This window comes from Pantherophis guttatus, chromosome 6 (genome assembly GCF_059756535.1).
Source record: "Pantherophis guttatus breed Tessera chromosome 6, ASM5975653v1, whole genome shotgun sequence".
Taxonomy (NCBI): domain Eukaryota; kingdom Metazoa; phylum Chordata; class Lepidosauria; order Squamata; family Colubridae; genus Pantherophis; species Pantherophis guttatus.
Window position 1 is genome coordinate 91,865,001 of NC_142068.1, and position 26,204 is coordinate 91,891,204.

Genomic DNA, 26,204 nt, shown 5'->3' on the forward strand with positions numbered 1-26,204 from the left:
AATTCTCTCTCATTTTAAACACAAATTTGTCATTGCCTTTTAAATAAGAGAGATGATTAAAAGAAAAGAACATTTTTAGGGGAAAAAAATTTACCAATTACTTGGACTTCAGTTTCTCCCTTGCTGTCAGAATTTTCATTGCTAAACAAGATGGTTAGGTGAATCATGCCCCAGTCTTATGACCATTTTGCCACCGCCGTTAAGCAAATCATTGCACTTCTTAACGGAATCGGGTTTCCCCCAATGACTTTGCTTGTCAGAACCCACCTGGGAGGACGAAAAATGGCAATTGCATGATCTCCAGCATGCTGCCACCATCATAAATACATGCTGGGTGCCATACATCCAGATTTTGATCATGTAATCTGAGGATGCTGCAATGGTCATGTGATGACCGGTTGTAAGTCACTTTTTTCAGTGGCGTTCAATCGGTCACTAAGCGAATTGTTGTAAGTCAAGGACTGCCTGCATTACAACAACAGGAAACCAGAAATTCTGAAGAGAGATCTGATCAGAGATGAAAATGATAGTCAAACTTTAGAAATAAAAGCTGTGGAATCTCATAAGGGAAGCTTATATGGATACCACCATATCAATTTTTCCTGCAACAAAGATAAAAAACAACACCAAGCTGGCAGGAATAGCCAACACTCCAGAAGATAGGCTTAAGATCAGTGGTGGGTTTCAAAATTTTTTACTACCGGTTCTGTGGGTGTGGCTTGGTGGGCGTGGCATGGCTAAGTGGGCGTGGCAGGGGAAAGATATTGTAAAATCTCCATTCCCACCCCACTCCAGGGGAAAGTTATTGTAAAATCCCCATTTCCTCCCGATCAGCTAGGACTTGGGAGGCAGAGAATAGATGGGGGCGGGGCCAGTCAGAATTTTTATTACCGGTTCTCTGAACTAATCAAACTTTCCGCTACCGGTTCTCCAGAACTGGTCAGAACCTGCTGAAACCCACCTCTGCTTAAGATTTTTTGTTTATTTGTTTATTTGTTTATTTGCTTATTTGCTTATTTGTAATGCAATTTATATGCCACCATATCTCCAAGGACTCAGGGTGGCTCACAACGGTAAAGATGCACAGTGCCTCATTAAAAGACAATATAAAATTAAAATTCCAATTTAAAACAATTTAAAATTCATTAAGATACAGAAGGATCTTGACAGACATTGGGTGCTATCTAACAAAATGAAAGTCAATGGCGAAAAAAGTAAGGTTCCACATTTAGGCAATAAAAAACAAAATGCATAGCTACAGTGTATGTGGTACCTGGTTCAATAGTAGTAATTGTGAGAGGGATCTTGGAGTCCTAGTGGACAACCATTTAGATATGAGCCAGCCGTGTGCTGCAGCTACCAAAAAAAGCCAACACAGTTCTAGGCTGCATAAACAGAGGGATAGAATCAAGATCATGTGAAGCGTTAATGCCACTTTATAATGCCTTGGTAAGGCCATACTTGGAATACTGCATCCAGTTTTGGTCGCCACGATGTAAAAAAGATGTGGAGATGCTAGAAAGAGTGCAGAGAAGAGCAACAAAGATAATTAGAGGACTGGAGGCTAAAACATATAAAGAACAGTTGCTGGAATTGGGTATGTCTTGTTTGATGAAAAGAAGGACTAGAGGAGACATGATACCAGTGTTCCAGTATTTGAGGGGCTGCCACAAAGAAGAGGGAGTCAAACTATTATCCAAAGCACCTGAGGGCAGGACAAGAAGCAATGAGTGGAAACTAATCAAGGAGAGAAGCAACTTAGAACTAAGGAGAAACTTCCTGACAGTTAGAACAATTAATCAGTGGAACAACTTGCCTCCAGAACTTGCGAATGCTTCAACACTGGAAAATTTTAAGAAGATATTGGATAACCATTTGTCTGAAATGGTATAGGGTTTCCTGCCAAAGCAGGGAGTGGACTAGAAGACCTCCAAGGTCCCTTCCAACTCTGTTATTCTATATACTAACACAAAGGTTAACCAACTCTTTTACTTTATTAGTTTAGTAGAAACATTTCCCAAGACAACCAAAAGACTTTTCTCAAACTTATCCTTTAGTAATTCAGAGGATGTATTTCACATGGCAAAGGAGATGAAAAATTTCAAGATAAGATCTTAGCCATCAACTATTTAGTTTCCCAACTTGCTGGCAGTTTAAGCTTTTGTACTCCCTACCTACCACATCCATTAAAACCGGAGCGGGGGGGGGATGATAGTACAATTGCACAATGGATCAAACCCAAGTATTTTGCATTGTAAAGATGTTGCTTTAGATGCTGGCAGAGCTCGGTTGAAATATGAAATCTGTCCCAAAATTCCAGATAACCTTTTTTTATGCAGGGACTGAGTAGAATAAATCCTTCACATGCCCTCCCTGCCTTGAATGCTAAATAACCATTGTATAGACACAACAAAATAGCACCCATATTTTATCTTCTGCCTAATGAAACAAAGGTATTATGCGGGCTGGTTTTAGAATAGCATAGATTTTTCCCAGATTTTTCTGGGTCTAGTTAAAATGCTCTTTGAAGCAATCTAACACATTAATTCTGTAACCATACGAAGCTTTTTGGAGATTTGGTGTATAGACATGAATGGTTAACCTCATCACATATTTCTTTGCATATCGTAGAAATGTTACAATCGACCAAAACTGTTCCAACAAATAAAATGACTTAAATAACTTAATCTTATTCTAACTATTCCTAAACTTGCCTAAATATTTTCCCTGTCTTTTATATATCCAAGCTAGGTTGACTAATGCCCAATCCAATAAAACGTCTACTATGACATTCTTTATCTCCCTTTAATTTATCTCTTTAATTAATTGAACATAGTCAATATTTCCTAAAGACAAAAATTAATCGGGATATTAGCACAAAACATGTGGGAGGCTCAGTCTGGGTTCATTTTCTGCATTTCTGAGAAGACGAAACATGCTACAGTGCAGTGGTGAAATCCAATTTTTTTTTACTACCGGTTCTGTGGGCGTGGCTTGGTGGGCGTGATGTGGCTTGGTGGGCATGGCTTGGTGGGCATGGCAGTTGAAGGATACTGCAAAATCTCCATTCCCACCCCACTCCAGGGGACGGATACTGCAAAATTTCCATTCCCTCCCCTCCTGGGGGAAGGATATTGCAAAATCCCCATTCCCACCTCACTCTGGAACCAGCCTGAGGTGGTATTTGCCGGTTCTCCGAACTGCTGAAAATTTCTGCTAAAGGTTCTCCAGAACCTGTCAGAACCTGCTGGATTTCACCCCTGCTACAGTGAAGGTCTAAGTTTCCTATTTCCAGGTAAATGTTTAAATATTGATACGATTAAATATTCTAGGGTCTACAAAAGAACCAGCCCTAAATTACATACAAAAACAACATGTTAACTGGTTTCCTCACCTGGAGAGATGGTCTTGGGATTGTATACCATACAAGGCATATACAAAAAGAAAAAAAGAGGAGAAGGCCAAAGAACAGGAGGCAGATCCAGAAGAAGATGGAGAGAGAAGGTCAAAAACACTTTACAACAGCATCAAATAACAATGGTTGAAGCTGCCAGAAGTGCAAGAATTAGAATTTTGCATTTCCTGAAGTGGTAGAAGAGGAGGAGGAGGAGGAGAAGAAGAAGAAGAAGAAGAATAGGAAGAGGAAGAGGAAGAAGAGGAAGAGGAAGAGGAAGAAGAGGAAGAGGAAGAGGAAGAAGAAGGAGGAGAAGGAGAAGGAGGAGAAGGAGAAGGAGAAGGAGGAGAAGAAGAATTATTATTCTAGGAAATATTGGTGATCACTTAAACAATACATCAGCACTAGTTAAGGTATGTCTCAAAAGTGAGGAAACTCCACCTATTTCTTAGTAAACCACAAAAGTCATTAGCATTATCAGCATCTTCATATGCTAGCTCACAGTCTTTCAAAATTTTCCCCCTGAAAGACAGGTATAAATATTAGAGGAGAAAAAGAAGCTCTAGTAGGTCTAGACAGACTGGTGGCTGCCCAGTCTCTTCTTAAAAACCTCCAGTGTTGAAGCATTCACAACTTCTAAAGGTAAGCCATTCCACTGGTTGATTGTTCTCCCAGTTAGGAAGTTTCTTCTTAGTTCTAGGTTGCTTCTCTCCTTGATTAGTTTCCACCCATTGTTTCTTGTCTTGCCTTCTGGTGCTTTGGAGAATAGCTTGACTCCCACTTCTTTGTGGTAGCCCCTCAAATACTGCAATACTGCTATCATGTCATGCTTAGCCCTTCTTTTCACTAGACTAGACATACCCAATTCCAGCATTCATTCTTTATACGATTTAGCCTCCAGTCCCCTCATCATCTTTGTTGCTCTTCTCTGCACTCTTTCTAGAGTCTCAACGTCTTTTTTTACATCGTGGGGACTAAAATTAGAATTCCAAGCGTGGTCTTACCAAGGTTGAGGAATACCTGGTAGTTAGTGTTTATTTGCTTTGAGAAGTAGACACAACTCTTATGTATTCAACAAATCATGCCTCTCTGATGATGTTTATTTATTTATTTATTTATTTATTAGTCCAATTTATATGCCGCCCTTCTCCGTAGACTCAGGGCGGCTGTATATACCTGCTTATTAGGGCTTTTGCCCCCCGCTAAGCTGCGTTATTCTATACAAAGTTGGCTTATTGCCCCCCACAATCCGGGTCCTCAATTTACCTACCTCGAAAGGATGGAAGGCTGAGTCAACCTTGAGCCTGGTGAGATTTGAACTCGCACTAATTGCAGGCAGCTGGCAGCTAAGTGCTAGCATTTAACAGCACTTAGTCCGTTACCTAGTTTGTTAATGAAACACCTGCAAGAAACCCACCAAATCAGAGAGCACCAAGGACCCCACTGTTCAATTCTGAGTTACAAGTATTCTCTTTGATTGATACTTGCTTCTCTCTCTCTCTCTCCCTCCCTCCCTCCTCTCTCTCACACAAAGACACATAGGTACAAAGACACAAAATCATTACATTATTGGCATTTTAATTATTTTTCTTAAAACAGGGAATTTCTTAAAATAAAAAATTAAAAATGCAAACCAAACAAAAAATGCTGAGCTAATTTATTCTTTCTTTTCCTAAAGCAAAACATTGCAATGACAACTGGAGCAATAAATCAGATTTTCCAGTATTGTTTTAGGGAAAGAGATTCTGACCCTAATCTGCTGCCTTTTGTAATACCAGAGATAAGTTTAAATTGGGAAAGAAGGACATCTGCAATTTCAATTAAAACACAGAAAATCATACAACTGGTGCTCTGACATTTTGCACCTGGAAATAAAGGTATTTCTCCCCAAAAAGTGTAATGCTGATAGAGCTGTCATTGTTATCTGCTAAGAAGCGTCTAAAAAGTCAGAAACATCTCTGGAATTTAAAATATTTTGTTCAGGGGTTGAGAAATTATCAAGAAGAGCCTCTCTCTCTGGCTTCCACATCATGAAGAATTTTATTTCCTTTTTTTTTTTTTTTTACTAAGTAAAAATATTTGACAAATGCTTTTGTGAAAGAAGAAATGAAAAAAAAAATCTTGAGATGTGTTTCTTTCATAGAGCAAATTGTCTGAAGTGAATTGATCCGTCAGCTGACTTTCTAGAAGCAGAAGATGCTAAGTCATGCCATTAATAATCCTAACAACTTCAAATTAATTTTTGACAGACGTGGCTATGTTCATTTCAACACTGGAAATTCTTAATCAGGGAAACTGAGTGGGGAGGGCAAGGGTATGTAATTAAGGAAATAAAACTCCTCCTCCTCCTCCTCCTCCCAGGCTGTCTTAATGCATGGACCTGATGGGCATTTGCCCGGGGGCCCCAGGAGCATAAGGGCCCCCATACTAATCTGTGTATGTTAACTCTTCAATGCACCTTGTATCATATAAATACAGCAACATATTTATTACGTTTTACTGCATTTTTAAAATACTAACACGCATAAATAGAAATTAACACTGTTAACACTGATAAATATATGTTTTAATTTTAATCAACCATTTACCATATTTTTCGGAGTATAAGACGCACCAGAGTATAATGATAAATCAATTTTATTTATCATTGTTTTCGGCTTGTTTTTTGTATTGGTGGGCAAAAGCGAAGATTATGACTCCTTGAATTGAGTTGGACTCCTGCTGAAAAATGGACTCGCCCATATGATTTTCTTCCCAGCAGGACATAAGTATTCCACCACTGACTTTTTCATTCAGATCCATTTGTCTTCCTTCCTTCCTTCCTTCCTTCCTTCCTTCCTTCCTTCCTACCTACCTACCTACCTACCTACCTACCTACCTACCTACCTACCTACTCTGCATGTAATGGCAGCCTACAATCCAATTACTAACTACCATATTTTTTGGAGTATAAGATGCACCAGAGTACAAGACATACCTTAGTTTTTGGGGAGGAAAATAAGAAAAAAGTTGATTGGCGGGTGGATCAGCCTCCTGGAATACCCCCAATCAGCTGTTCCCAGAGGTGAATTTTAGCAACAGATTCCTTGGTTGTGAGCTCTGTGTCTTGCTTATTTTTTGCTTTTTTTTCTGCCTCTGAAACTCCTGAAACTCCATTTCAGAAAAAAACTTTTTTTTCTGCCTCTGAAAGCCTCCAAAACAGAGCTGTTTCGGAGGCTTTTTTTCTGAAGCTTTGTTTCTGAGGCTTTTTTTTTCTGAAGTTCTGTTTGGAGGCTTTTTTTCTGAAGCTTCATTTCTGAGGCTTTTTTCAGCCTCTGAAACCTCTGTTTGAGAGGCTGGGTGGGGCTACATTCGGAGTATAAGATGCACCCAGATTTTCACCCTCTTTTTTGGGGGGGAAAGGTGCATCTTATCCTCCAAAAAATATGGTACATTTTTATTTCTGTGAGTAGTTGTCATAGGGGCCCAGTACACTGCTTTGCTCGGGGCTCATAATGCTATTAAGATGACCTTCCTCCTCCTCCTCCTCCTCCTTCAAAATCATATAATATTCCCCCAAGGTGTAGACCACTTTTTCTCAACTTTGGTAACTTTAAGATAGTTGAACTTCTTAAAGGATTTCAGTTGGGTGATTCTGGGAGTTGAACTCCACCTATCTTAAAGGTTCCCAAGGTTGAATAACACTATTGTAGAAGGACACAGAGTGTGTTATACATTTAAATCCTTAAACATGTAGCAACAAGAAAGGGCTGGTTTTTATCACCTTGACCAACCCGAGTTAATTAAATTTCAGCAAGTGGTACTATCATCTGATATTGCCTAATCTTGATGAAACTATCCAGTGAAGCTCTTGGGTTAGAAGATACCAGAAAAATTCAGGATTGGGGATTAGCCTTGGAAGTTAAAAAATAATAATAACCCTGGTTGAAAGCCACAGTGAATTATCACCATACTGTTGCCAAGCAAACAATAAGGACTTCGTCATGCAATCACCAAGACTCAAGAGAGAGAGATTCCACCCACTTTGGCCCAGGATGCAACTCAATACAAGCTTTTTTTCAAGAGTGTGATTTTGTTAGCAAAACAGGAACATCTTATCTTGGAGTGTGAAACCTGCAAGGAATAGTGTCAGTTGTGTAATGGAATGCATGGATAACCTTCAGGAAAAGGGAAAGGAGATGTTACCTAGGGAACCATCAGACAAGAGGTGCAGGTGCCTACAGTTGTTTAATGGTCAAAGAAGGAAACGAAAGAAGAACTTCCCCTAATGGATCTAGCAGTTCATAGGGAAGATTGTACTTTCAGAGTTGCAAGATTTTGTTAAGCTAGATTTAACTCATCTAGCTCATCTGGTCATCTTCTATTCATTCTACTGGTTGTAAAGTGACTTTAACAGAAACTTGAAAGTCTACAAGTACAAATCTCCCACCATCTCCTTTCCAACCTGAGAAGTTAGGACTATTGAGTCTCTTTGTCCATCGTGCAGCTGTGGCCTATGCCACTAATGGCTAACCTTTTTGCCATCGTGTGCCAAAAGTGAGGGAGCGCGGGGAGTCGCATGTGCGTGTGCCCACACCCATAATTCTATGCACCCTGCCCCCCACGCATGCACGCACAACCCCCCCGCACTCCCCCTGCTTTTGGCACGTGATGGCATGGTGGGCCCGGTAGGCCCATTTTTCACCCTCCCCAGGCTCCAGAGCCTTTCTAGGAGCCTGGGGAGGGTGAAAAACGGGCCTTCCAGTCCCACCGGAAGTCAACAAACTGGCCATTTCTGGCCTCCAGAGGGCCTCTAGAGGTGGGAAAGGCCATTTTTGCCCTCCTCAAGCTCCTAGAAAGGCTCTGGAGCCTGGGGAGAGCAAAAAATGGGCCTCCCCCCCCCGGAGGCCCTCCAGAGGCCGGAAACAGCCTGTTTCCTGACTTCCGGTGGGCCGAGAAGGCCTGAAAATCAGCTGGCCAGCACACGCATGCGCACCGGAGCTGAGCTTGCATGCCCACCAATATGGCTTCGTGTGCCACAGGTGGCATGCGTGCAATAGGTTTGCCATCACGGGCCTACGGCCTCTCTTATCTGTTCCCTTGATACCTACGTCTGTCAAGGTCTTTTTCCCATATCTTTATCTCTCTCTATAGAACTAAGTCCTCTTTTTTTTTGAAGTATTTTTTTATTGTTTTATATCATACATTACATTTCTATGTTGAGTAGTGTGTTTTCTAGGTGTCCATGGTGTTAACATACAAACATCATCAGCGTCACTATAATCATATATATATATATGAAAAAATATATGGTAATATATAAACAAATATACAATACTATTGATCATCTTTACAACATATACAACCTTCCATCAGTGTCGATTATATAACCATCAAAATAATAGTTCATCTATTTTTCTTTCTCATATAGACCATATTTCATCCAATTCCACTCCTCTAACCTCAATGTCTGTCATTTAACCATTTGTAAAATAATTCCCATGTTGTAAAATAATCCGAATCTTCTTTTCCTTTATTTTTTAGGGTTAACCTGTCCATCTCTGCACACTAAGTCCTCTTTTTCCTCTCCATTATCTTCACCTCTACTGATCCATAATTGAGAGGTAATAACAAACAGGATTATCAATGGCTGAGGAATTGAGGTAAGAAAAGATGGCAGCTACGACTGTGCCATTCACCATCCCAACACTTTTTATTTGCAAGACACACATTAAAAGAAGATGGCGCTTCAATTGCTTGATCACGGTTATCCTTTTGACTTTTTCGACTTTCTCTCATTCTCAAGGACATCTGTAATAACTGTGACTATATATATATATATATAAATCCACCTCCCCCCCCAAAAAAAAGGATGTTTCCATGTCTGCTTGAGCATTTAAAACCCCACTGAAAATTCTGAAGCAGTCGGAGGTTGTAATTCAACAAATCTGTTTAAAATCACTTATTTCTTAGGGATTTTCCTTTGGTTTATTGCCTAGCCCATAAATATTGAAAAACAGAAGTGGAAAAAAAATATTGCAAGGTAGTTGGCGTTTTATGCGGAGCAGTGCCTTAGAGAATTATGAAAGAAAAAGGGAGGAAAAAGAAAGAAAGAGAGAGATTGATTTATGTGGTGTTGGAATGTGATTTCTCTAACACATGCTTGGATTTCATTTTGTGTTTCTTTGATAGCTCTCAGCATCGTTAGGATCATAACACAAGATTAATACGATGAACGTTAATGGCTCTGGAACAGCCGTTGTCATCTGCAAGAAGTTAAAATTTTTATTTTAAGTACATATCTATGATGGATTCCATAGTCATAACCGAATTTGCTAATGCCATTCTCAGTTGTAATACTGTTGTTGAGTTGGGTTTTTAATGTTGGGATTGTACTGTTTTATTATGACAAAGGAGAAAATGTTCTAGTTGCTTAAAATTTATTTTTTTCCATTACATTTTCCATAGCCAAACACTTCGGACCAGCTGGGTGAGATCAACCAGATTTAAACAGACATAGCAAATGTACATTCTAGGCTCTCTAAAGCTGGCTCCAAACAAATCTAGATGAAAAACACCTAGTAAAACAGGCGAAAATCTGTTTGCTCCTGCTCCAAGTATTAGCTATTAGCTCTATCAGCATTTGGGAAAGGACTCAGTTGGGAAATTCTATAGAATCTCCAAAATACAATCTCCACCTCTGATCCTTTTTGAGTGACATAACACTTTTATGCCTTTTTTTTTTTGCAGTTAACGTCTTCCACATGCTAGCCTCCGCGAGATGAAAGGAGAAGTAGTAGCACTTTAGATGGTGGGGCAAGATTGTTCTCCCAACTTTCTCCAAACGAGAAGCTTGGAAGGAGCGTACACTTTTGCGAAACCATGGATTGGAACAGCCAAAATGGTCTATGTGACTGGTGAAAGCTGGTTCTGCCATAAAACTCAGTAATAATATGGGGCTGCTAAAGAGTCTCTCATGCTGTGCCAACCCAGAGAGCGGAACAAAAGACCAATTCTCAAATACAGCTCATCTGTCTGGAACCCACACTGCATATCGGACATTAATACAATTGAGCGAGTCCAGAGATATTTCACGAGAAGAGTCCTCCACTCCTCTGCTCACAACAGAATCCCTTATGCCACCAGGCTTGAAATTTTGGGCTTAGACAACTTAGAACTACACCGCCTTCGGTCTGACATAAGCATAGTACACAAAATGATCTGCTACAATGGCCTACCTGTCAATGACTACTTCAGCTTCAACCACAACAATACACTAGCAAATAATAGATACAAACTTAAGGTAAACTGCTCCAAACTTGATTGCAGAAAATACGACTTCAGCAACAGAGTGGTCAATGCCTGGAATGCACTACCTGACTCTGTGGTTTCTTCCCCAAACCCCAAAAACTTTAATCTTAGACTGTCTACTGTTGACCTCACCCCATTCCTAAGAGGTCTATAAGGGGTGTGCGTAAGCACATCAACGTGCCTACCATCCCTATCCTACTGTCCCCATTTCTTGGTATCCATTTCCTGTATTCATGATCATGTTTATACTTATATCTGTTACCTTATACACATTTCACAAATAAATCAAATAAATAAATAAATATAAAGAATACTTTTGAGGACAATGGTTATCCTGAACAACTTGAAGAAAGAGTCTGTGCAAGGATATGCCTATAAATATATCAATAAATCTGGCAAGGCCTAGATTTATCTGATGCATCACATTTGCTAAGAGAAAGGACATTTACAATGAATGTCTACTCCAAAGCAGTGGTGAAATCCATTTTTTTTACTACCAGTTCTGTGGGTGTGGCTTGGTGGGCATGATGTGGCTTGGTGGATGTGGCAGGGGAAGGATACTGCAAAATCTCCATTCCCTCTTGACTCCTGGGGAAAGGATACTGCAAAATCTCCATTCCCACCCCACTCTAGGGCCAGCCAGAGGTGGTATTTGCCGGTTCTCTGAACTACTCAAAATTTCCACTACTGGTTCTCCGACCTACTCAAAATTTCCGCTACCGGTTCTCCAGAACCTGTCAGAACCTGCTGGATTTCACCCCTGTTCCAAAGTATAGACAGATGTGTCTACAACAGGGGTGTCAAACTCAAGGACCGGGGTCAGGATCCGGCCCCCGAGGTTCTTAGATCTAACTCACTGGGCCACCTTGGAAACAGCAAAGGATTGGCCCGTGGTGCCTCTGCCAGTGAGAGCTCTGTTTTCACTGGCAGAGAGTTGCAGGAGACCGTCGCAGCCAAAACAGAGCTCAGGAGCCCCTTTTTGCTGGCAGAGCATTTGTGCCACCATGAGTGATGTCGAGCTGGCCACGCCTACCCTGGACATACCCACCTCAGCCCCCCGAGGTCAAACACAACCCTTATATGGCCCTCAATGAAATTGAGTTTGACACCCCTGGCCTACAGGAATGTTATTGTAGTCACATTTGTGGTTAAAACTTTTCCTTCACAACAATCGATGATGGCTATTTCTGTCTTATTCTTGCTACACTCTTTTATCTGTGAAGGTTTTATTTATACTGTACTGGGAAAATAGTTCTGTAATCAACTAAACTTACTGGCAGTCATGAAACTGCACGACACTCTGCTCTGGCACAAGTATTCCTTCCGTATTCTTCTTTGCCTTTTTAAGTGCACAAATATCTAACTGGACTTGTAATCCATGGCTTGAAAGGAACCTCTCTTATAATTTCTCCCCAGAGAAGATTCCTTGCAACGTCTTCCAGAAAGAGAGAAAAGGAGATGAGAACAAGGTACTGTGAAAAGGAGAATTTAAGATTCTAACTCCCTCCACAATTTCTAAACACCTTTCTTGCCTGGCATTTTTACCCTCTTCTAGTCTCTCAGCTAATTTGATTGTGGAAACAGCAGTAATGTTAATATTGATTTTAAAAAACAAAACTATCTAGTTTATTTGTTCTGGCTGCTCTGGTGATATCTCACACATTAGGCTTAGTTGGCAGAGCATATTTTGGGAAGACTATTAAAGAAATTGAAACATCTCTGGTAGATACAGTAGTGGCAAAAATTATGGAAACCTTTTGGGAAAAGTGTATTTTTGAGGTTTGATGGCTAATAATACCGCTTTCTTTGGAGTTTCAAGATAATCCTATTCCACTGCTGGAATGGCCTGGGAATAGCCCAGACCTTAACCCAATTGAAAATCGATGGAGCCGACTAAAGAAACTTGTTAGTCAGAAGCGACCCAGCAATAAAACCCAGTTAATAGAAGCAATCCTTCAATCTTGGTTTCACATTATAACAGCTGCAGAACTAAAAGACTTAGTTCACTCCATGGGAAGACGTTGTAAGGCCGTAATTCATGCTAAAGGTTACCCAACGAAGTATTAACTGATATGGTGATAATTTTTGTATATCTCGTTTTTTCTATGGTGATAATTTTTGTATATCTCATTTTTTCTATGGTGATAATTTTTGTATATCTCATTTTTTCTACATGTTTCACTTTTCTTCTTTATACTGTAACTGCTATTCTAATAGCAAATCCTTCACAAAAGATATTGCATTACATTCTTGATTAAATTATCTTTCCATTGATATATAATTTTATGGTACTCCTCCAAAAAAAATGTGTTATTAGCTAGTTTTAGAAAATACACTTTCCCCAAAAGGTTTCCACAATTTTGGCCACTACTGTACTGCAGATAACTCTGAATCTTTCAGAAGCTGTGGGTGCTTCATCACTGGAGGCTTTTAAGAAGAGACCATTTGTCTGGAATGTGAGCAGGAGGTTGGACTAGAAGACCTCCAAGGTCCCTTCCTGTTCTGCCCCAGCTTCAGAATTCCGAGGATATCGACACACACCAACGGTCCCTATTAAGTAAATTAAATTTATTAAGTAGCAAGAATAAACAAGACCGGCAAAGGTTTGCAACCAGCCCAGAAAACAAGATATGATAAACCAAAACACTCTGATAATAAATACGAGTTGTTTCTAGCAAGAACACACTAGCTGTGTGCGACTTAAATAGGCTAAGGGAGTGGCCAATTATCCTCAAACCTTACTCTCGAGGAGACCTCGTCTTCCTAAGTAGCCACTCCTGCCTTTTGGCAGCCCTGCGTGCTCGAGCATTGAGGAGAGGCTCCTCCACTTCGCTGTCTCCACTTGAAGGAGCCTCTGGAGGTTCTGAAGGCCCTGGCTGAGTCTCTGCCTCTGGCACCACATCCTCTTCAGCCTCCTCGCTGTCCGACGCGAGCGCCGGCTGCGCAGGCTGCTGGCACGACCCCACACCAGCCTCCTCTTTGTCGGGATCAGCCACGATCCGTGCAGGCCGCTGGCGGGCCACAACACTTCCGATTCTGTTATTCAGAATAACAGAGACAAAAGGAACCATGGAAATTTTCTAATCCAACCCCCTGCTCAAGCAGGAAACCCTATGCTGTTTCAGACAAAGTCTCTTTTTAAAAACCTCCAGTGATGAAGGTCCCACAACTTCTAGAGGCAAGCTGTTTCACTGGTTGAATTTTTTTTGTTGTAATCTTCCATCCAATTCATTCATTCATTCATTCATTCATTCATTCAATCAATCAATCAATCAATCAGAATAGAACTGGAAGGGACCTTTGAGATCTTCTCTTTTATTCTGTTATCATTCTGTTATTCTATTATTCTGTTGAATCACACTGGAGTGGCTTCAAATCACAAACAGGGGCAGCTGCAATCTAGGTTAGGAATCATTGTTATAGCTAAACACACTGAATTTATAGAAGGAAGAATGACCAAGTTCCATCATGAGAATAACCAAGTTCCATCTTTCAGATAGAGAATTACTTCCAAGACACTTTTCTAGCAATCTTATCATCCTCTCCTCTCTGTGTCTTTGGCTTTGAATATAACATCAATATAGTTGCAGAATTTTAAGCTTTGTCTCTTAATCGAGGGCAGGATCTTCATATTGGACCAATAGCCTCACAAGCAAGATAAGAGAAGGATTACAAGCAAGATTAGGAATCTCAGTGCCGATACAGCTTTCCTGCCTAGGTATAGTTTCATGAATTAAGAGCCATTTTTGTTGCATGTTAACAATTATTTCAGCTGACAAACATCCTTTCAAACTTAACTATGTTTTAATGACTTTTTAATTGGCAGTTTTTAGACTTCGCTAGAGACGCATAAAATTGCACTCTTTAAAAACAGCTCAGTTTAACTAGCTGATGAAGTGGCTTTTTCTAATTTAATTGTTTGGCTAATTTTATTTCTGTATTTGAGACAGATTAAGTTTGGAAGAAAGAAAAACACAACGCCCGGTAGAGCCAGGCACTGCGAAATCTTGTGGATTTCTTAAAAAAATAAGAAAAACCATGTGCCGATTAAAAGTATGATAAATAAGGAGCAATGAATGAAGTAAAAAAACATGTTTCCCGCCTCATATCTAGGCATTGCCAAGTTTACATAATCAATTCTTATTAGGATGAGAAAGTTTAGCTGTTGCATAAACAAACAAACCTTATTATTATAAACATTTATACAATTGATGACACCTTGAATTTGGATGACTTCAAACCGTAGAGCTACAAAACATAAACACTGACATTTAGCCATTTATCGAGGGAAGACCAATAATACAATATAAAGCTGCTACCTCTTGCTAAATATGTTTTCTTGCTCTTCCTCCCTCCCTCCCTTCCCTCCCTCCCTCCCTCCCATTTCCTTCCTTCCTTCCTTCCTTCCTTCCTTCCTTCCTTCCTTCCTTCCTTCCTTTCCTCCCTCCCTCTTTTCCTTTCCTTTCTTTCTAATTTCCTCCCTCCCATTTCCTTCCTTCCTTCCTTCCTTCCTTCCTTCCTTCCTTCCTTTCCTCCCTCCCTCCTTCCTTCCTGTCTTTTTGCATTTTTATTTTTATCTTGAAAAAAATAATAAATTTTATAAATAAAATTATATAAAATTACATAAAATCTAATAAAAGGTAACTAGGCAATTATTATTTGGGTTTCAAAATTTCTTATTTTTATAAATTTTGCAAGCTCAGTTAATTGGATCTGATTTTTTGTGTGTGTTGGTGTTAGAATTTAATTTTATTAAATAAACGAGCATAGTAACAAATAACAATTACAAGCAACTTACAACTAAAGCCTGACTTGTTAAAAGAAAATGCAGCAAATTGGAAGAGCAAGAAACAAAAACAACATAAATCAAATCCAAATAAACAAAGCAAAGCAAAAAGCAGTCCCCACAAACTCGCTATCCCCAAAATAGCAATGATATCTAGCTAGATATGATATACAGTATCATATCTACACATACACATATAATTTATATTTACTGTCATACACATACATATATAATTAAATATTTACTATTTAATTTATATTTACTGACAAAGAAATAAAGGGAAAGTAAATTTTGTCAACAAATATAAATTTAATACAAAATAGTTTGTCATGAAAGCAACTGCCTGAGGGCTTCTGGATAGCTTTTTAGCTTTCATCAGCTAGCCATACCCTTACTTGGATTCAAACTTGGGCTTCCTGCATGTGTGGCTCAGAAGGTTAATTCAACTGCCTAACATGCAGGAAGCCCAAGTTCGAATCCAAGTAAGGGTATGGCTAGCTGATGAAAGCTAAAAAGCTTGAAATAGATCTATACTAGTCTTCTTTTATTTCTTTATCAGCAAAATATAAATTATATATATATAAATCTGATCACAAACCCAAACTCTGGCTCAGATATGTGGACGACACCTTCATAATCTGGCCACATGGGAAAGAAAAACTGGACAACTTCCTCACACACCTCAACAGCCTACACCCCAAAATACAGTTCACCATGGAAACAGAAGCGAACAACCAACTTCCCTTCCTGGATGTCTTAGTCTACAGAAAATCCAATGGCTCCCTAGGACACACTATCTACCAGAAGAAAACACACACAAACCGCTATCTGCACGCACTCTCACACCACCACCCTGCCCAGATCAACTCTGTAGCCAAGACACTCATTTCCAGAACAAAACGCTTAGCTGACGAACAACACCTAAAAACCGAACTACACACTCTCACCAATGTACTAACATCCAATGGACTCCAAAGAAATAAGATCACCAACCTAATCCAAAAAGAAACCCCCACTAAAATCCAAGACAGAGAACAAGAAAACGGCAAAGCCCTCCTCCCATACATAAAAGGCACCACAGACAGAATAAGCAAAATCCTCCACAAACATAACATCAAGACAGCATTCTGCACAAACCGAAAAATATCCACCATCCTAAGGAACCCCAAAGACAAAATTGAGTTAGAAAATCAAGGAGTATATGAAATCCCATGCACCGCCTGCCCCACCACATACATCGGACAAACCAACAGACGAATAAGTGCACGCATAGAAGAACACAAGAACTCAGTCAGAAAAGAGGAACCAACTTCTTCCCTGGTCCAACACCTTAAAGCCACAGGACATGATATTGACTTTAAAAAGACCAGAACTATCGCCAAAACTGAACACTTTAACAACAGAATAATCAGAGAAGCCATCGAGATAGAAAAACGCCCACACAGCATGAACAAACGAGACGATACCTCCCGCCTACCAGCCATTTGGAAACCCGCCCTTATTGACAAACGAGTCCCTAACACGACGAATGACACCAGACCCACACTCACGAGAGCCACACAGGATGTCACCACCACACATCCACGCAGAAAGCAGACTCAAACCCACACTGATAATGAGCCACGACCAAGGACCAGAAGCCAGACCGCAGCTGCATCATTAGCCACTTTAAACCCCTCCAATCCATACATGAAGCAGACTGACACCCACCATGAAGAGCTCGCACGGCCACAAACACGAAGCCAAACAACAACAACGCAGCTCACCAGCTCAAATCCCCCTGCAACTCAGACTAAGCTGAGCACAACCAAGCCCCCACCCAAACAGAACACACCCCCAGCCAATCAGAGCACAACCAACCCCCCAGCCAATCAGAGCACAGCCAAGCCCCTAACCAATCAGAACATACCTCCACCCAATCAGAACACAGCCAAGTTCCCACCCAATCAGCTCACACCCCCACTAGCAGTTAAAAGGAAGAGACAGCTGCGATCTCACATTGCTCCTGGAAGCATGAAGCCGAGAACACCAGCCTGAAGATGACGAATGAGACTTCGTCGAAACGTCGCCAAGAAACCTCCAATTTTACACGGGAGAAAACCCGAATAACCAAAGACCTACATATATATATATATATAAAACTATAAATCATATCTAGCTAGTTAGATATATACAGAGAGAGAGAGAGAGAGAGAGAGAGAGAGAGAGAGAGAGAGAGAGAGAGAGAGATGATATAAATATAGATGATCAGATATAGATAGGTAAGTAGGTAGGTATGCTCTTCTGCATATGCACAGAAGCTTCTGCGCTTTGATGACATCAGGGTTGGTGGGCGGAGCCTCCCGCCAGTTTTACTACCAGTTCTATAGAACCGGTGCGAACTGGGGGCAACCCATCACTGGTAGGTAGGTAAGTAGGTAGATAGCTAGAGATAGAGATAGAGTTGATAGAGATATAGAAGATCAAATAGTTAGATAGATAGACAGACAGACAGGGAGGGAGGGAGGGAGGTAGAGAGCAGTGGTGGAATGCTGATGGTTTAACAACCAGTTCGGTGAGTGCAAGCTTCATACTGAAAATGGAGCATTTAGAAGCTCAGCTGCTTACCTTCCAAGTCAGCAATTTTAAGTAGAACAACGAGGGAGGGGGAAAATCAGCTGTGCCACGCGATTGAGATGAGCTAGAAAGCATGAAATAAAGGACAGGATATGGCAGGGGGCGGGTGGGTGGGGCCAGCTGAATGTCGAAGCTACCGGTTTGCCCGAACCGGTCTGAATCAGTTGAATTCCACCTCTGGTAGAGAGGTAGAGGTAGAGAGATATGATATAGATATAGATGATCAGAGAGACACAGAGAGAGAGAGAATATACAGACAGATAGACAGACTGGCAGGTAGGCAAATAGATTTGTAAAATATAGAGTACATTCTGAATTACAGTTAAGTTACATTTACATATTGGCTTGTCTAATCATTCAAACTAGGAGAAGGCGAGCATCGGCTTTAGAAATGCTCTTTTATTTTGTCTTGTTTTTTTTAACATTAATACTTGAATCCCAATAACTAGATACAAAGTGTGTTTCAGGAGTGTTTATAAACAGGAGAAGGCTGAAATTGTTGGACATGTAGCTCACTGTCCATATGCAACAAGCATTGTTATTTAGTTTTTATTGATTTTGCTGCTTTCTGACTGCAACCCCAATGCCTCCTCCCCAATCTGGGCCTATAACAACTTGATATTAGTTACACTAATATTGAAGAAATAGTGGAATAGAATCATTAAAGAAAGGATGCCCAAAGGAGGGAGCAAATAAAATGTGAATGACAAAAATTAGCGTTTTAAAATAAATTATTTTAAATAATTAAATTGAATTGTTGAATTGCCCCACAGTAAGTTGTCCCATTCTGCCCCAATCTGACTTCCCTCCCTATGTGCTTTCTCTCCAGCCATGCTCCTCTAACTTGAAAATAGGAAAATACTGCTAGAGAAGATTCAGGATGAGAACCAGTTCAGGAGACTGGTCATGCCAGAGTTGTGGTGGACCTGATCACCACCACTGGATCTCACTGATGCCTTTCGTGGGAGTCTTAATTTTTGATATCTATATGCAACTGACATAACACTTTATTACAGGAGTGTCAAACTCAAGGGCCGTGGGCCGGATCCAGCCAGATTTGGTCCATGGGGCTGGCCTGGAAACAGACTGGCCCGCAGTGCCTCTGCCAATGAAACCGGAGCTCGGGAGGGCCCCGTTGTTGCTGGCAGAGGCCTGCAGGAGTCCATCATGGCCAAAAACAGAGCATGGGTGTGTGTGGATGGGACACGACACTACCATTTTCACTGGTAGAGAGCTATCAAAACAAACTAAAAACAAAACAAAAGGAGAAATGTTTCCCCTTTTGCATTTGAGCATGTAAGAAGGGACAGGAAAGGAGAAAGGGAAAGAGGAAAGATAAAGAAAAATAAGGAAAGAGGGGAAGAGAGCAAGGAAGGAAAAATAAGGAAAGAGGGGAAGGAAGAAGAAAGGAGAATGAAGAGGGAAAGAAAAAGAAGAAAAGGAAGGGAGGGAGGAAGGGAGGGAGGGAGAGAGGGAGGAAGGAAGGAAGGAAGGAAGGCAGGAAGGAAGGAAGGAAGGAAGGAAGGAAGGAAGGAAGGAAGGAAAGAAGGGAGGAAGGAGATTGTGAGAGTGAGGGAGAGCCTCTCAGGGAAGTCCTGCTTTAGCACTTGGCCACCATAGATGCCCCCAATATGAGTCCTGTGTCATGTCCACCATGGCCATGCCCACCCCTGGACACAACCCTCCAGCCCTCCGAGGTCAAACACAACCCTGATGCGGCCCTCAATGAAATCGAGTTTGACACCCCTGCTTTATTTATTTATTTATTTAGTGTGGAAAGTGCGGAGATTGGGAGCCATCCGGAGCTCGGTGGGTAACCCATTCCAGAGGGTCGGTGCGGCCACAGAGAACGCCCTCATCCTAGGGGTCGCAGCCGACATTGTCTGGCTGACAGCACCAGGAGGAGGGCGGCTCTATGTGAACGCACTGGGCGGTGGGAGGCCGGTAGGAGGTGGTCCTGCAAGTATCCCGGGCCCATGCCACGTAGGGCTTTATAGGTCAATACCAGCACCTTGAAATGGATCCGGAAGGCCACCGGCAGCCGGTGCAGCTCGTGCAGGAGAGGTGTTGCACGGGAGTAACGGGAAGCTCCCGTAACAACCTGCGCGGCCACATTCTGGACCAGCTGGAGCCTCCTGGTGCACCACAAGGGCAGCCCCATGTAGAGGGCATTGCAGTAATCCAACCGAGAGACAATGAGAGCTTGAGTGACTGTACGGAGGGCATCCCTGTCTAGGAAAGGCCGCAACTGGCGCACTAGGCGAACCTGTGCAAAGGCCCCCCTTGTCACCGCCATCACGGTTTTATTAGCTACTTTCTAAAAGAAAGCCACTTGGTATTTTGCACTGAATTGTGCACCACACACAAATGATTGCTCGATGAGGAGGTGGATCAAGATTCTTTTGGTCCACTTTAAAACCATAGGATAAACCTTCTCCAGGGCAGAAGACGGACAACGTCTGTTGTGTCCGTGTTTTCATTTATTCACATAACACGGCTCATTTCCTGCCAATACGATTAAAGCAAATTTCCCTTTGGTGTGCCCTTCTCAACGCTTGGGGGAAACGTTATATTTTGTTTGAAAATAAATGGCTCAAAAGAATCCATCAAGCATATATTAAAACAACTACTTGATTCACAAAGTTATTTACCGCGCTAGCCCCTTAGGAACTGTTGATTCTCTATTTCCATTATGAAAAACCCGAACGCCTCAGATCAATCAGTCAAAATTATGCTGGCTGTTCCTGCATCCAACCGTCTGTTGTTTTTTAACCGAGGCTGTGGTCTTATTTCAAGGAAAGCCTGACAAATTTACGGCCACAGATGGGGAATTTATGACATTAATTGTGACAGGAATGGAAGAAAACAGGATTGAAGAAATGGGCAGGGAAAAGCAAGAATAAGAGGAAAGGCCTATTATAGTGATGGGCTGAAGGCCCACATATAATTCAGAAGTATAATGTCTATCATAACGCAGCAAAATAAATAAATAAAAATCAGTTAAATTAATATATGTGCCCTGTGTGCGTGTGCATATAAAAACAGCAGCTTTGGTTGGGTTGGGGGGGGGGAGTTGTCAAAACTGGCAAGATGGCAGTCACGGCATTGAAATCAAATCCCTGCTCCTTTGCACAAAGGGCCCCTTCCATTGTGATAACACAACCATCATCTTGCCTATTTAGTTTCCTGCTGGCCTAGACATCACTGTACCTATAATTATAATTATCTGAAGAAGGATATTCCAAACATTGAAGCAAGTTAAAGAAACAATTGAAGTAAAATGGTATCTATCCATCCATCCATCCATCCATCCATCCATCCATCCATCCATATTATCTATCATCGGCCGGCCTATCTATCTATCTATCTATCTATCTATCTATCTATCTATCTTTCTTTCTTTCTTTCTTTCTTTCTTTCTTTCTTTCTTTCTTTCTTTCTTTCTTTCTCTTTCTCCTCTCTCTCTAGCCCCATCTACACCACCCCTCCCCTCCCAGGAGTCTCCACGCAGCCCGTTTTGGATGCCAGGTAAGTACAGAGCTCGCGTGGAGGCTCTGGGAGGGCATTTTTAGCCTCCGGGGGCAGGGGAGGCTGTTTTTGCCCTCCCCAGGCTCCAAGAAAGCCTCTGGAGCCTGGGGAGGGAAAAGAATGGGTCTACCAGGCCTATCGGTAACCTTTTTGCCATCATGTGCCATAAGTGGAGGGAGTGCGGCCACATGCATGGGGTGTGGGTGGGGCGTGGGGGCATTGAATTTGGGGTATGGGCATGCGTACGTGTGACCTCCCGACCGTGCTCCCCTCACTTTTGGCACACGATGGCAAAAAAGGTTAGCCATTACTGCTCTAAAGTATTCTTGCCTCTCGTGAGACAATTGACATGCTTATCATCTCAGTCAAATGATGTTCTTAACAATAAGTATTAAATCCTGAGAGAGATCATGTGGTGTATTTTTCATGAGCCCAGAAAGCGTATCAACTGCCTTCTATAAGAACAAATATGCAGATTTGTGTGTCCAAGTCATCTTGGTTGATTAATCTGATTCAGTTTTTCCTTGATATCTTGACTTTGTTAAGGCCCAAGTTAGATTAACTGTCTGTTTCTGGGAACAGATGGAAATTTTCATGTAGTCCATTCAGTTGCTGGAATTCATATATATATATTTTTTATAGATGAAGCTGTATTACCCTAGTCCTCAGAAACTACATTAACTGTTTATTACCAAGCTTAATTCAATGTGCTTCAATATCGTTACTTCTTTTTCCTTTTTAAAATCATTGAAAGCTCAAATATCTATTGGAGTGTTTCTTCCTTTACCAATGTACCCGTGGATGAAGTTCTAAATATCATTTGTGTGTGCCATCTAGGGGAAAAGCACAATCTATCTCTGCATGTTGAACAGTGAATATTTTCAATAACTATGAAAAACTGTTCTTAAACATTCATTAAAGAATCCACATAATGTAGCTGGAGATAACTGTTGCTCAAATGTTTCTTTCCATGAAAATCTGTTTCCCACCCCCTTTTTCCTCAAAAAACACATTTAAGAAGATTACAACTGACCCAACCCTTCACTTTGGCATATGACCACAAGAGAGATAAACGGTATTGTTCCAAAAATATAGAGTTTGACATAAGAAAGCCACACATTTTCCCTTTTTAGAGGTATCACTGAACACGTTAACAATTCTACAATCATAGCTTTTTTCTACTGTTTTGGTAAAAGAGATTTTCCACGAATAATATCTCAAGAGTAGAGTTGCATTTAAAAACACACAAACCTAGATATTTAAATAAATGGTTAAATTATGGAATGCTGATTACGCTGTGGATTTATTACTCTGTTTGCAAAGACTTTGTTTCAATGGAACTCTTGTAGTTTCTACAAAAGTAAAATAAAAATAAAAATTGGCCTATGAGGTTGAAAAAGATCGCTATCGTATTCAGTGAACCTTGGCCCAGATATACACTCAAATTCCCCCAGGAGAAAGTCTTTTGCACGCTAATTGCCAACAAGAAGAAAAGAAGAAGGAGGAGAAAAACTTACTACCCTTTAAATTGTTATTTTCTCAGCTGCAACATGCCTTAAAGTTAGTTTAAAGTTAATGGGGGAAACTTGTAGCTATCTAACGAAAATATAACTGGAGTAATTATACGACTGGTGTTGTTTGTTTCCAATGATTAGTAACTGAGATGGATGTGAAGCTTAAAAAAGATTTTCAGATACAAACTGTGCCTATGGAGAACTTTCTGGGGGGAAAAAATGAACAAGATTTACATGACTATCAGTGGTGGGTTCTTCCCGGTTCGGTCCGGTTCGGCCGAGCCGGTAGCGGTGACGATATGACATCACCGAACCGGTTCTCCCCCGCCCCGCCCTCCCACCCCCCACGTTATTCTTACCTTTTATTTGGTCCCACCCCCAATCTATTGCTGCCTCCTGAGTCCCAGCTGATGACTAGAGGGAAAAAAACTGTTTAAACTCTTGCCGCGGGGCTTCAAAGTGCCGTCCTACAGCTGATCAGTGTTAAAAGCAAACAAATGAGTCGGGTCGTAAGTGCGAGTTCTGGTCGTAAGTGCAAGGACCTTCCAGAAATGACTCTGACCAGCTACCCACACCCACCTAGTCACATGACCTCCAAGCCACACCCACAAAATAAGCCACGCCCACAGAACCAGTAGTAAAAAAATTTAGAACCCACCCCTGCTACAAATGCATCCTTCGTAATTTGGAAGACTTGAATAAATGGGAAATTATTCCAATGTTTGTAATGCAACATCAAATAGTATTGTTATGAATTGTAGTCTTTTTTTTTCAATCTGGCCTTGTGCAAAAAATGATAATATTTTATTTGATGCCACCAAAATGTCTCTCTCATCCTTTTAGCGTTGAACCTACAACAAGCCACACAGTTTAGGGCAGGGGTCAGCAACCTGTGGCTCTGGAGCCTCATGTGGCTCTTTCACCCCTGTGCTGCGGCTCCCTGTCACTCAAAATATGTGTCACACCCACCAATGTGTGACACCCACCAGCATGCAATTTATTGAGCTTTTCAACCCCGGTAGGCCAACCATGGATAAATCCAAGAAAAGTTTCAGAAGAAAACAAAACATTTAATTCAACTACATATGCAAGTTTTGTGGCCGCTCAAGAAATAGTCAGGCACGGGAAGGGTTTTGTGGCTCCCGGTGTTTTCTTTTCTGTGGGAAACGGGTCCAAATAGCTCTTTGAGTCTTTAAGATTGTAGATTGGTTTAGGGATTGCAACTATCGTATAGTCAGGCCATGTATAATTGACACTGGATTTTATTATATTTGTAAGAATGTGTAAGTGTATATATACTGAGTGATTTTATTTGTTCTGGTCTCTGGTCTAAGACTGTAATAATAAATTGTTGTTGTTGTTGTTTTGGTCTCACCTTCTTCAGCAATATTTTGGAAAGTTTGGTCTAGTGGTTAAGGCACCAGGCTAGAAACCAGGAGATTATGAGTTCTAGTCCTGCCGTAAGCATGAAAGCTAGCTGGGTGACTTGGGATCAATCATGAATGCTCCAACACTGGAAGTTTTTAAGATGTTGGATAACCATTTGTCTGAAGTGGTGTAGGGTTTCCTGACTAAACAGGGGGTTGGACTAGAAGACCTCCAAGGTCCCTTCCAACACTATTATTCTATTCTATTCTATTCTATTCTATTCTATTCTATTCTATTCTATTCTATTCTATTCTATTCTATTCTATTCTATTCTATTCTATTCTATTCTATTCTATTCTAAATCTAAATCTAAATCTAAATCTAAATCTAAATCTAAATCTAAATCTAAATCTAATTCTATTCTATCAGGAGATGGTGAGTTCATGCCTAAAAAGGTGGGACTAGAATTCATGTTCACCCACTTTCTAACTTGGTGCCTTAACCACTAGACCAAACTGGCTTTCTATGATCAAGTAAGTCAGTCCCTAAAATATCTTAGGCTTTTTAAAAAAGAAAAAAGGCTGCTATGTGTAACGTGGAACAAAATAAACTGTAAATCGTTTTTATCCTGTTTCTTTAGGGAGATGAAAGAAGGTTACTGCTCTGAATGACACAAAACAGTGACACGTTCTACAAACTCAGGGAATCTGCTTTCCAACAGCACTAATAACTTCCAATTAACCAGATTTTCTGACATCCTGTAATAGCCTCATCAATGTTCATGAATACTCAAGCTGCCAAACCATACCGTAATGACTTGGAAGGGTTTTGTTAAAATGTTTGCTCTACACATGCAGGCCACCAGCTCCAAATCAATATTAGTTGTGTCATCGGATGCTTTGTAAAAAAGGAATGGATGAGTCTGTATTGTTAGCAGTAATCCCGAGAAGCTGAAAGGAGGATGGACAGAACCGTTGACTGCTTCCTCCCGATTAATAGTTCACTGGGTAGGAAGATAAAACATATGAAGAACAGTTGACGGAATTGGGTATGGCCCAGTGGTGAAATCCAATTTTTTTTACTACCGGTTCTGTGGGCGTGGCTTGGTGGGCGTGGCGTGGCTTGGTGGGCATAGCAGGGGAAGGATACTGCAAAATCTCCATTCCCACCCCACTCCTTGGGGAAGGATATTGCAAAATCCCCATTCCCTCCCCACTCCTGGGGGAAGGATACTGCAAAATCCTCATTCCTTCCCCACTCCTGGGGGAAGGATATTGCAAAATCTTCATTCCCACTCTACTCTGGGGCCAGCCAGAGGTGGTATTTGCCGGTTCTCTGAACTACTCAAAATGTACGCTGCCGGTTCTCCGAATTGCTCAAAATTTCCACTACCGGTTCTCCAGAACCTGTCATTTCATCCTTGGATTTCATCCCTGGTATGGCCGGTATAGAGAAAAGAAGCATCCGGGTGACATGATAGCAGTATTCCAGTATTTGAGGGGATTGCCACAAAGAAGAGAAGAGTCAATTTATTTTCCAAAGCATCCAAGGGCAGAAGAAGAAGCAATGGAGAGAAACAACCTGGAATAAAGGAGAAACTTCCTAACAGTGAGGACAATTAACCAGTGGAACCTCTTGCCTTTGAAAGTTATGGGTGCTCTATCACTGGAGGGGTTTTTATGGAGATTCTCCATCATCCAGGTCATGG

The 26,204-nt window shown here is 41.1% G+C and overlaps 1 protein-coding gene and 1 long non-coding RNA gene across 2 annotated transcripts in view; one reads left to right on the forward strand and one right to left on the reverse strand.

Annotated features, from left to right (window-relative positions):
• The window catches only part of LOC132712500 (uncharacterized), a 19,339-nt gene extending 8,353 nt beyond the window's left edge, over positions 1–10,986 (forward strand). The window contains exons 2-3 of the long non-coding RNA XR_009623150.2: positions 8,918–9,036; positions 10,124–10,986. This is a non-coding gene — a long non-coding RNA (uncharacterized LOC132712500). The remainder of the gene's footprint in view (positions 1–8,917; positions 9,037–10,123) is intronic.
• The window catches only part of LRMDA (leucine rich melanocyte differentiation associated), a 1,044,508-nt gene that overhangs the window by 292,118 nt on the left and 726,186 nt on the right, over positions 1–26,204 (reverse strand). The gene's annotated exons all lie outside the window — the stretch shown is intronic.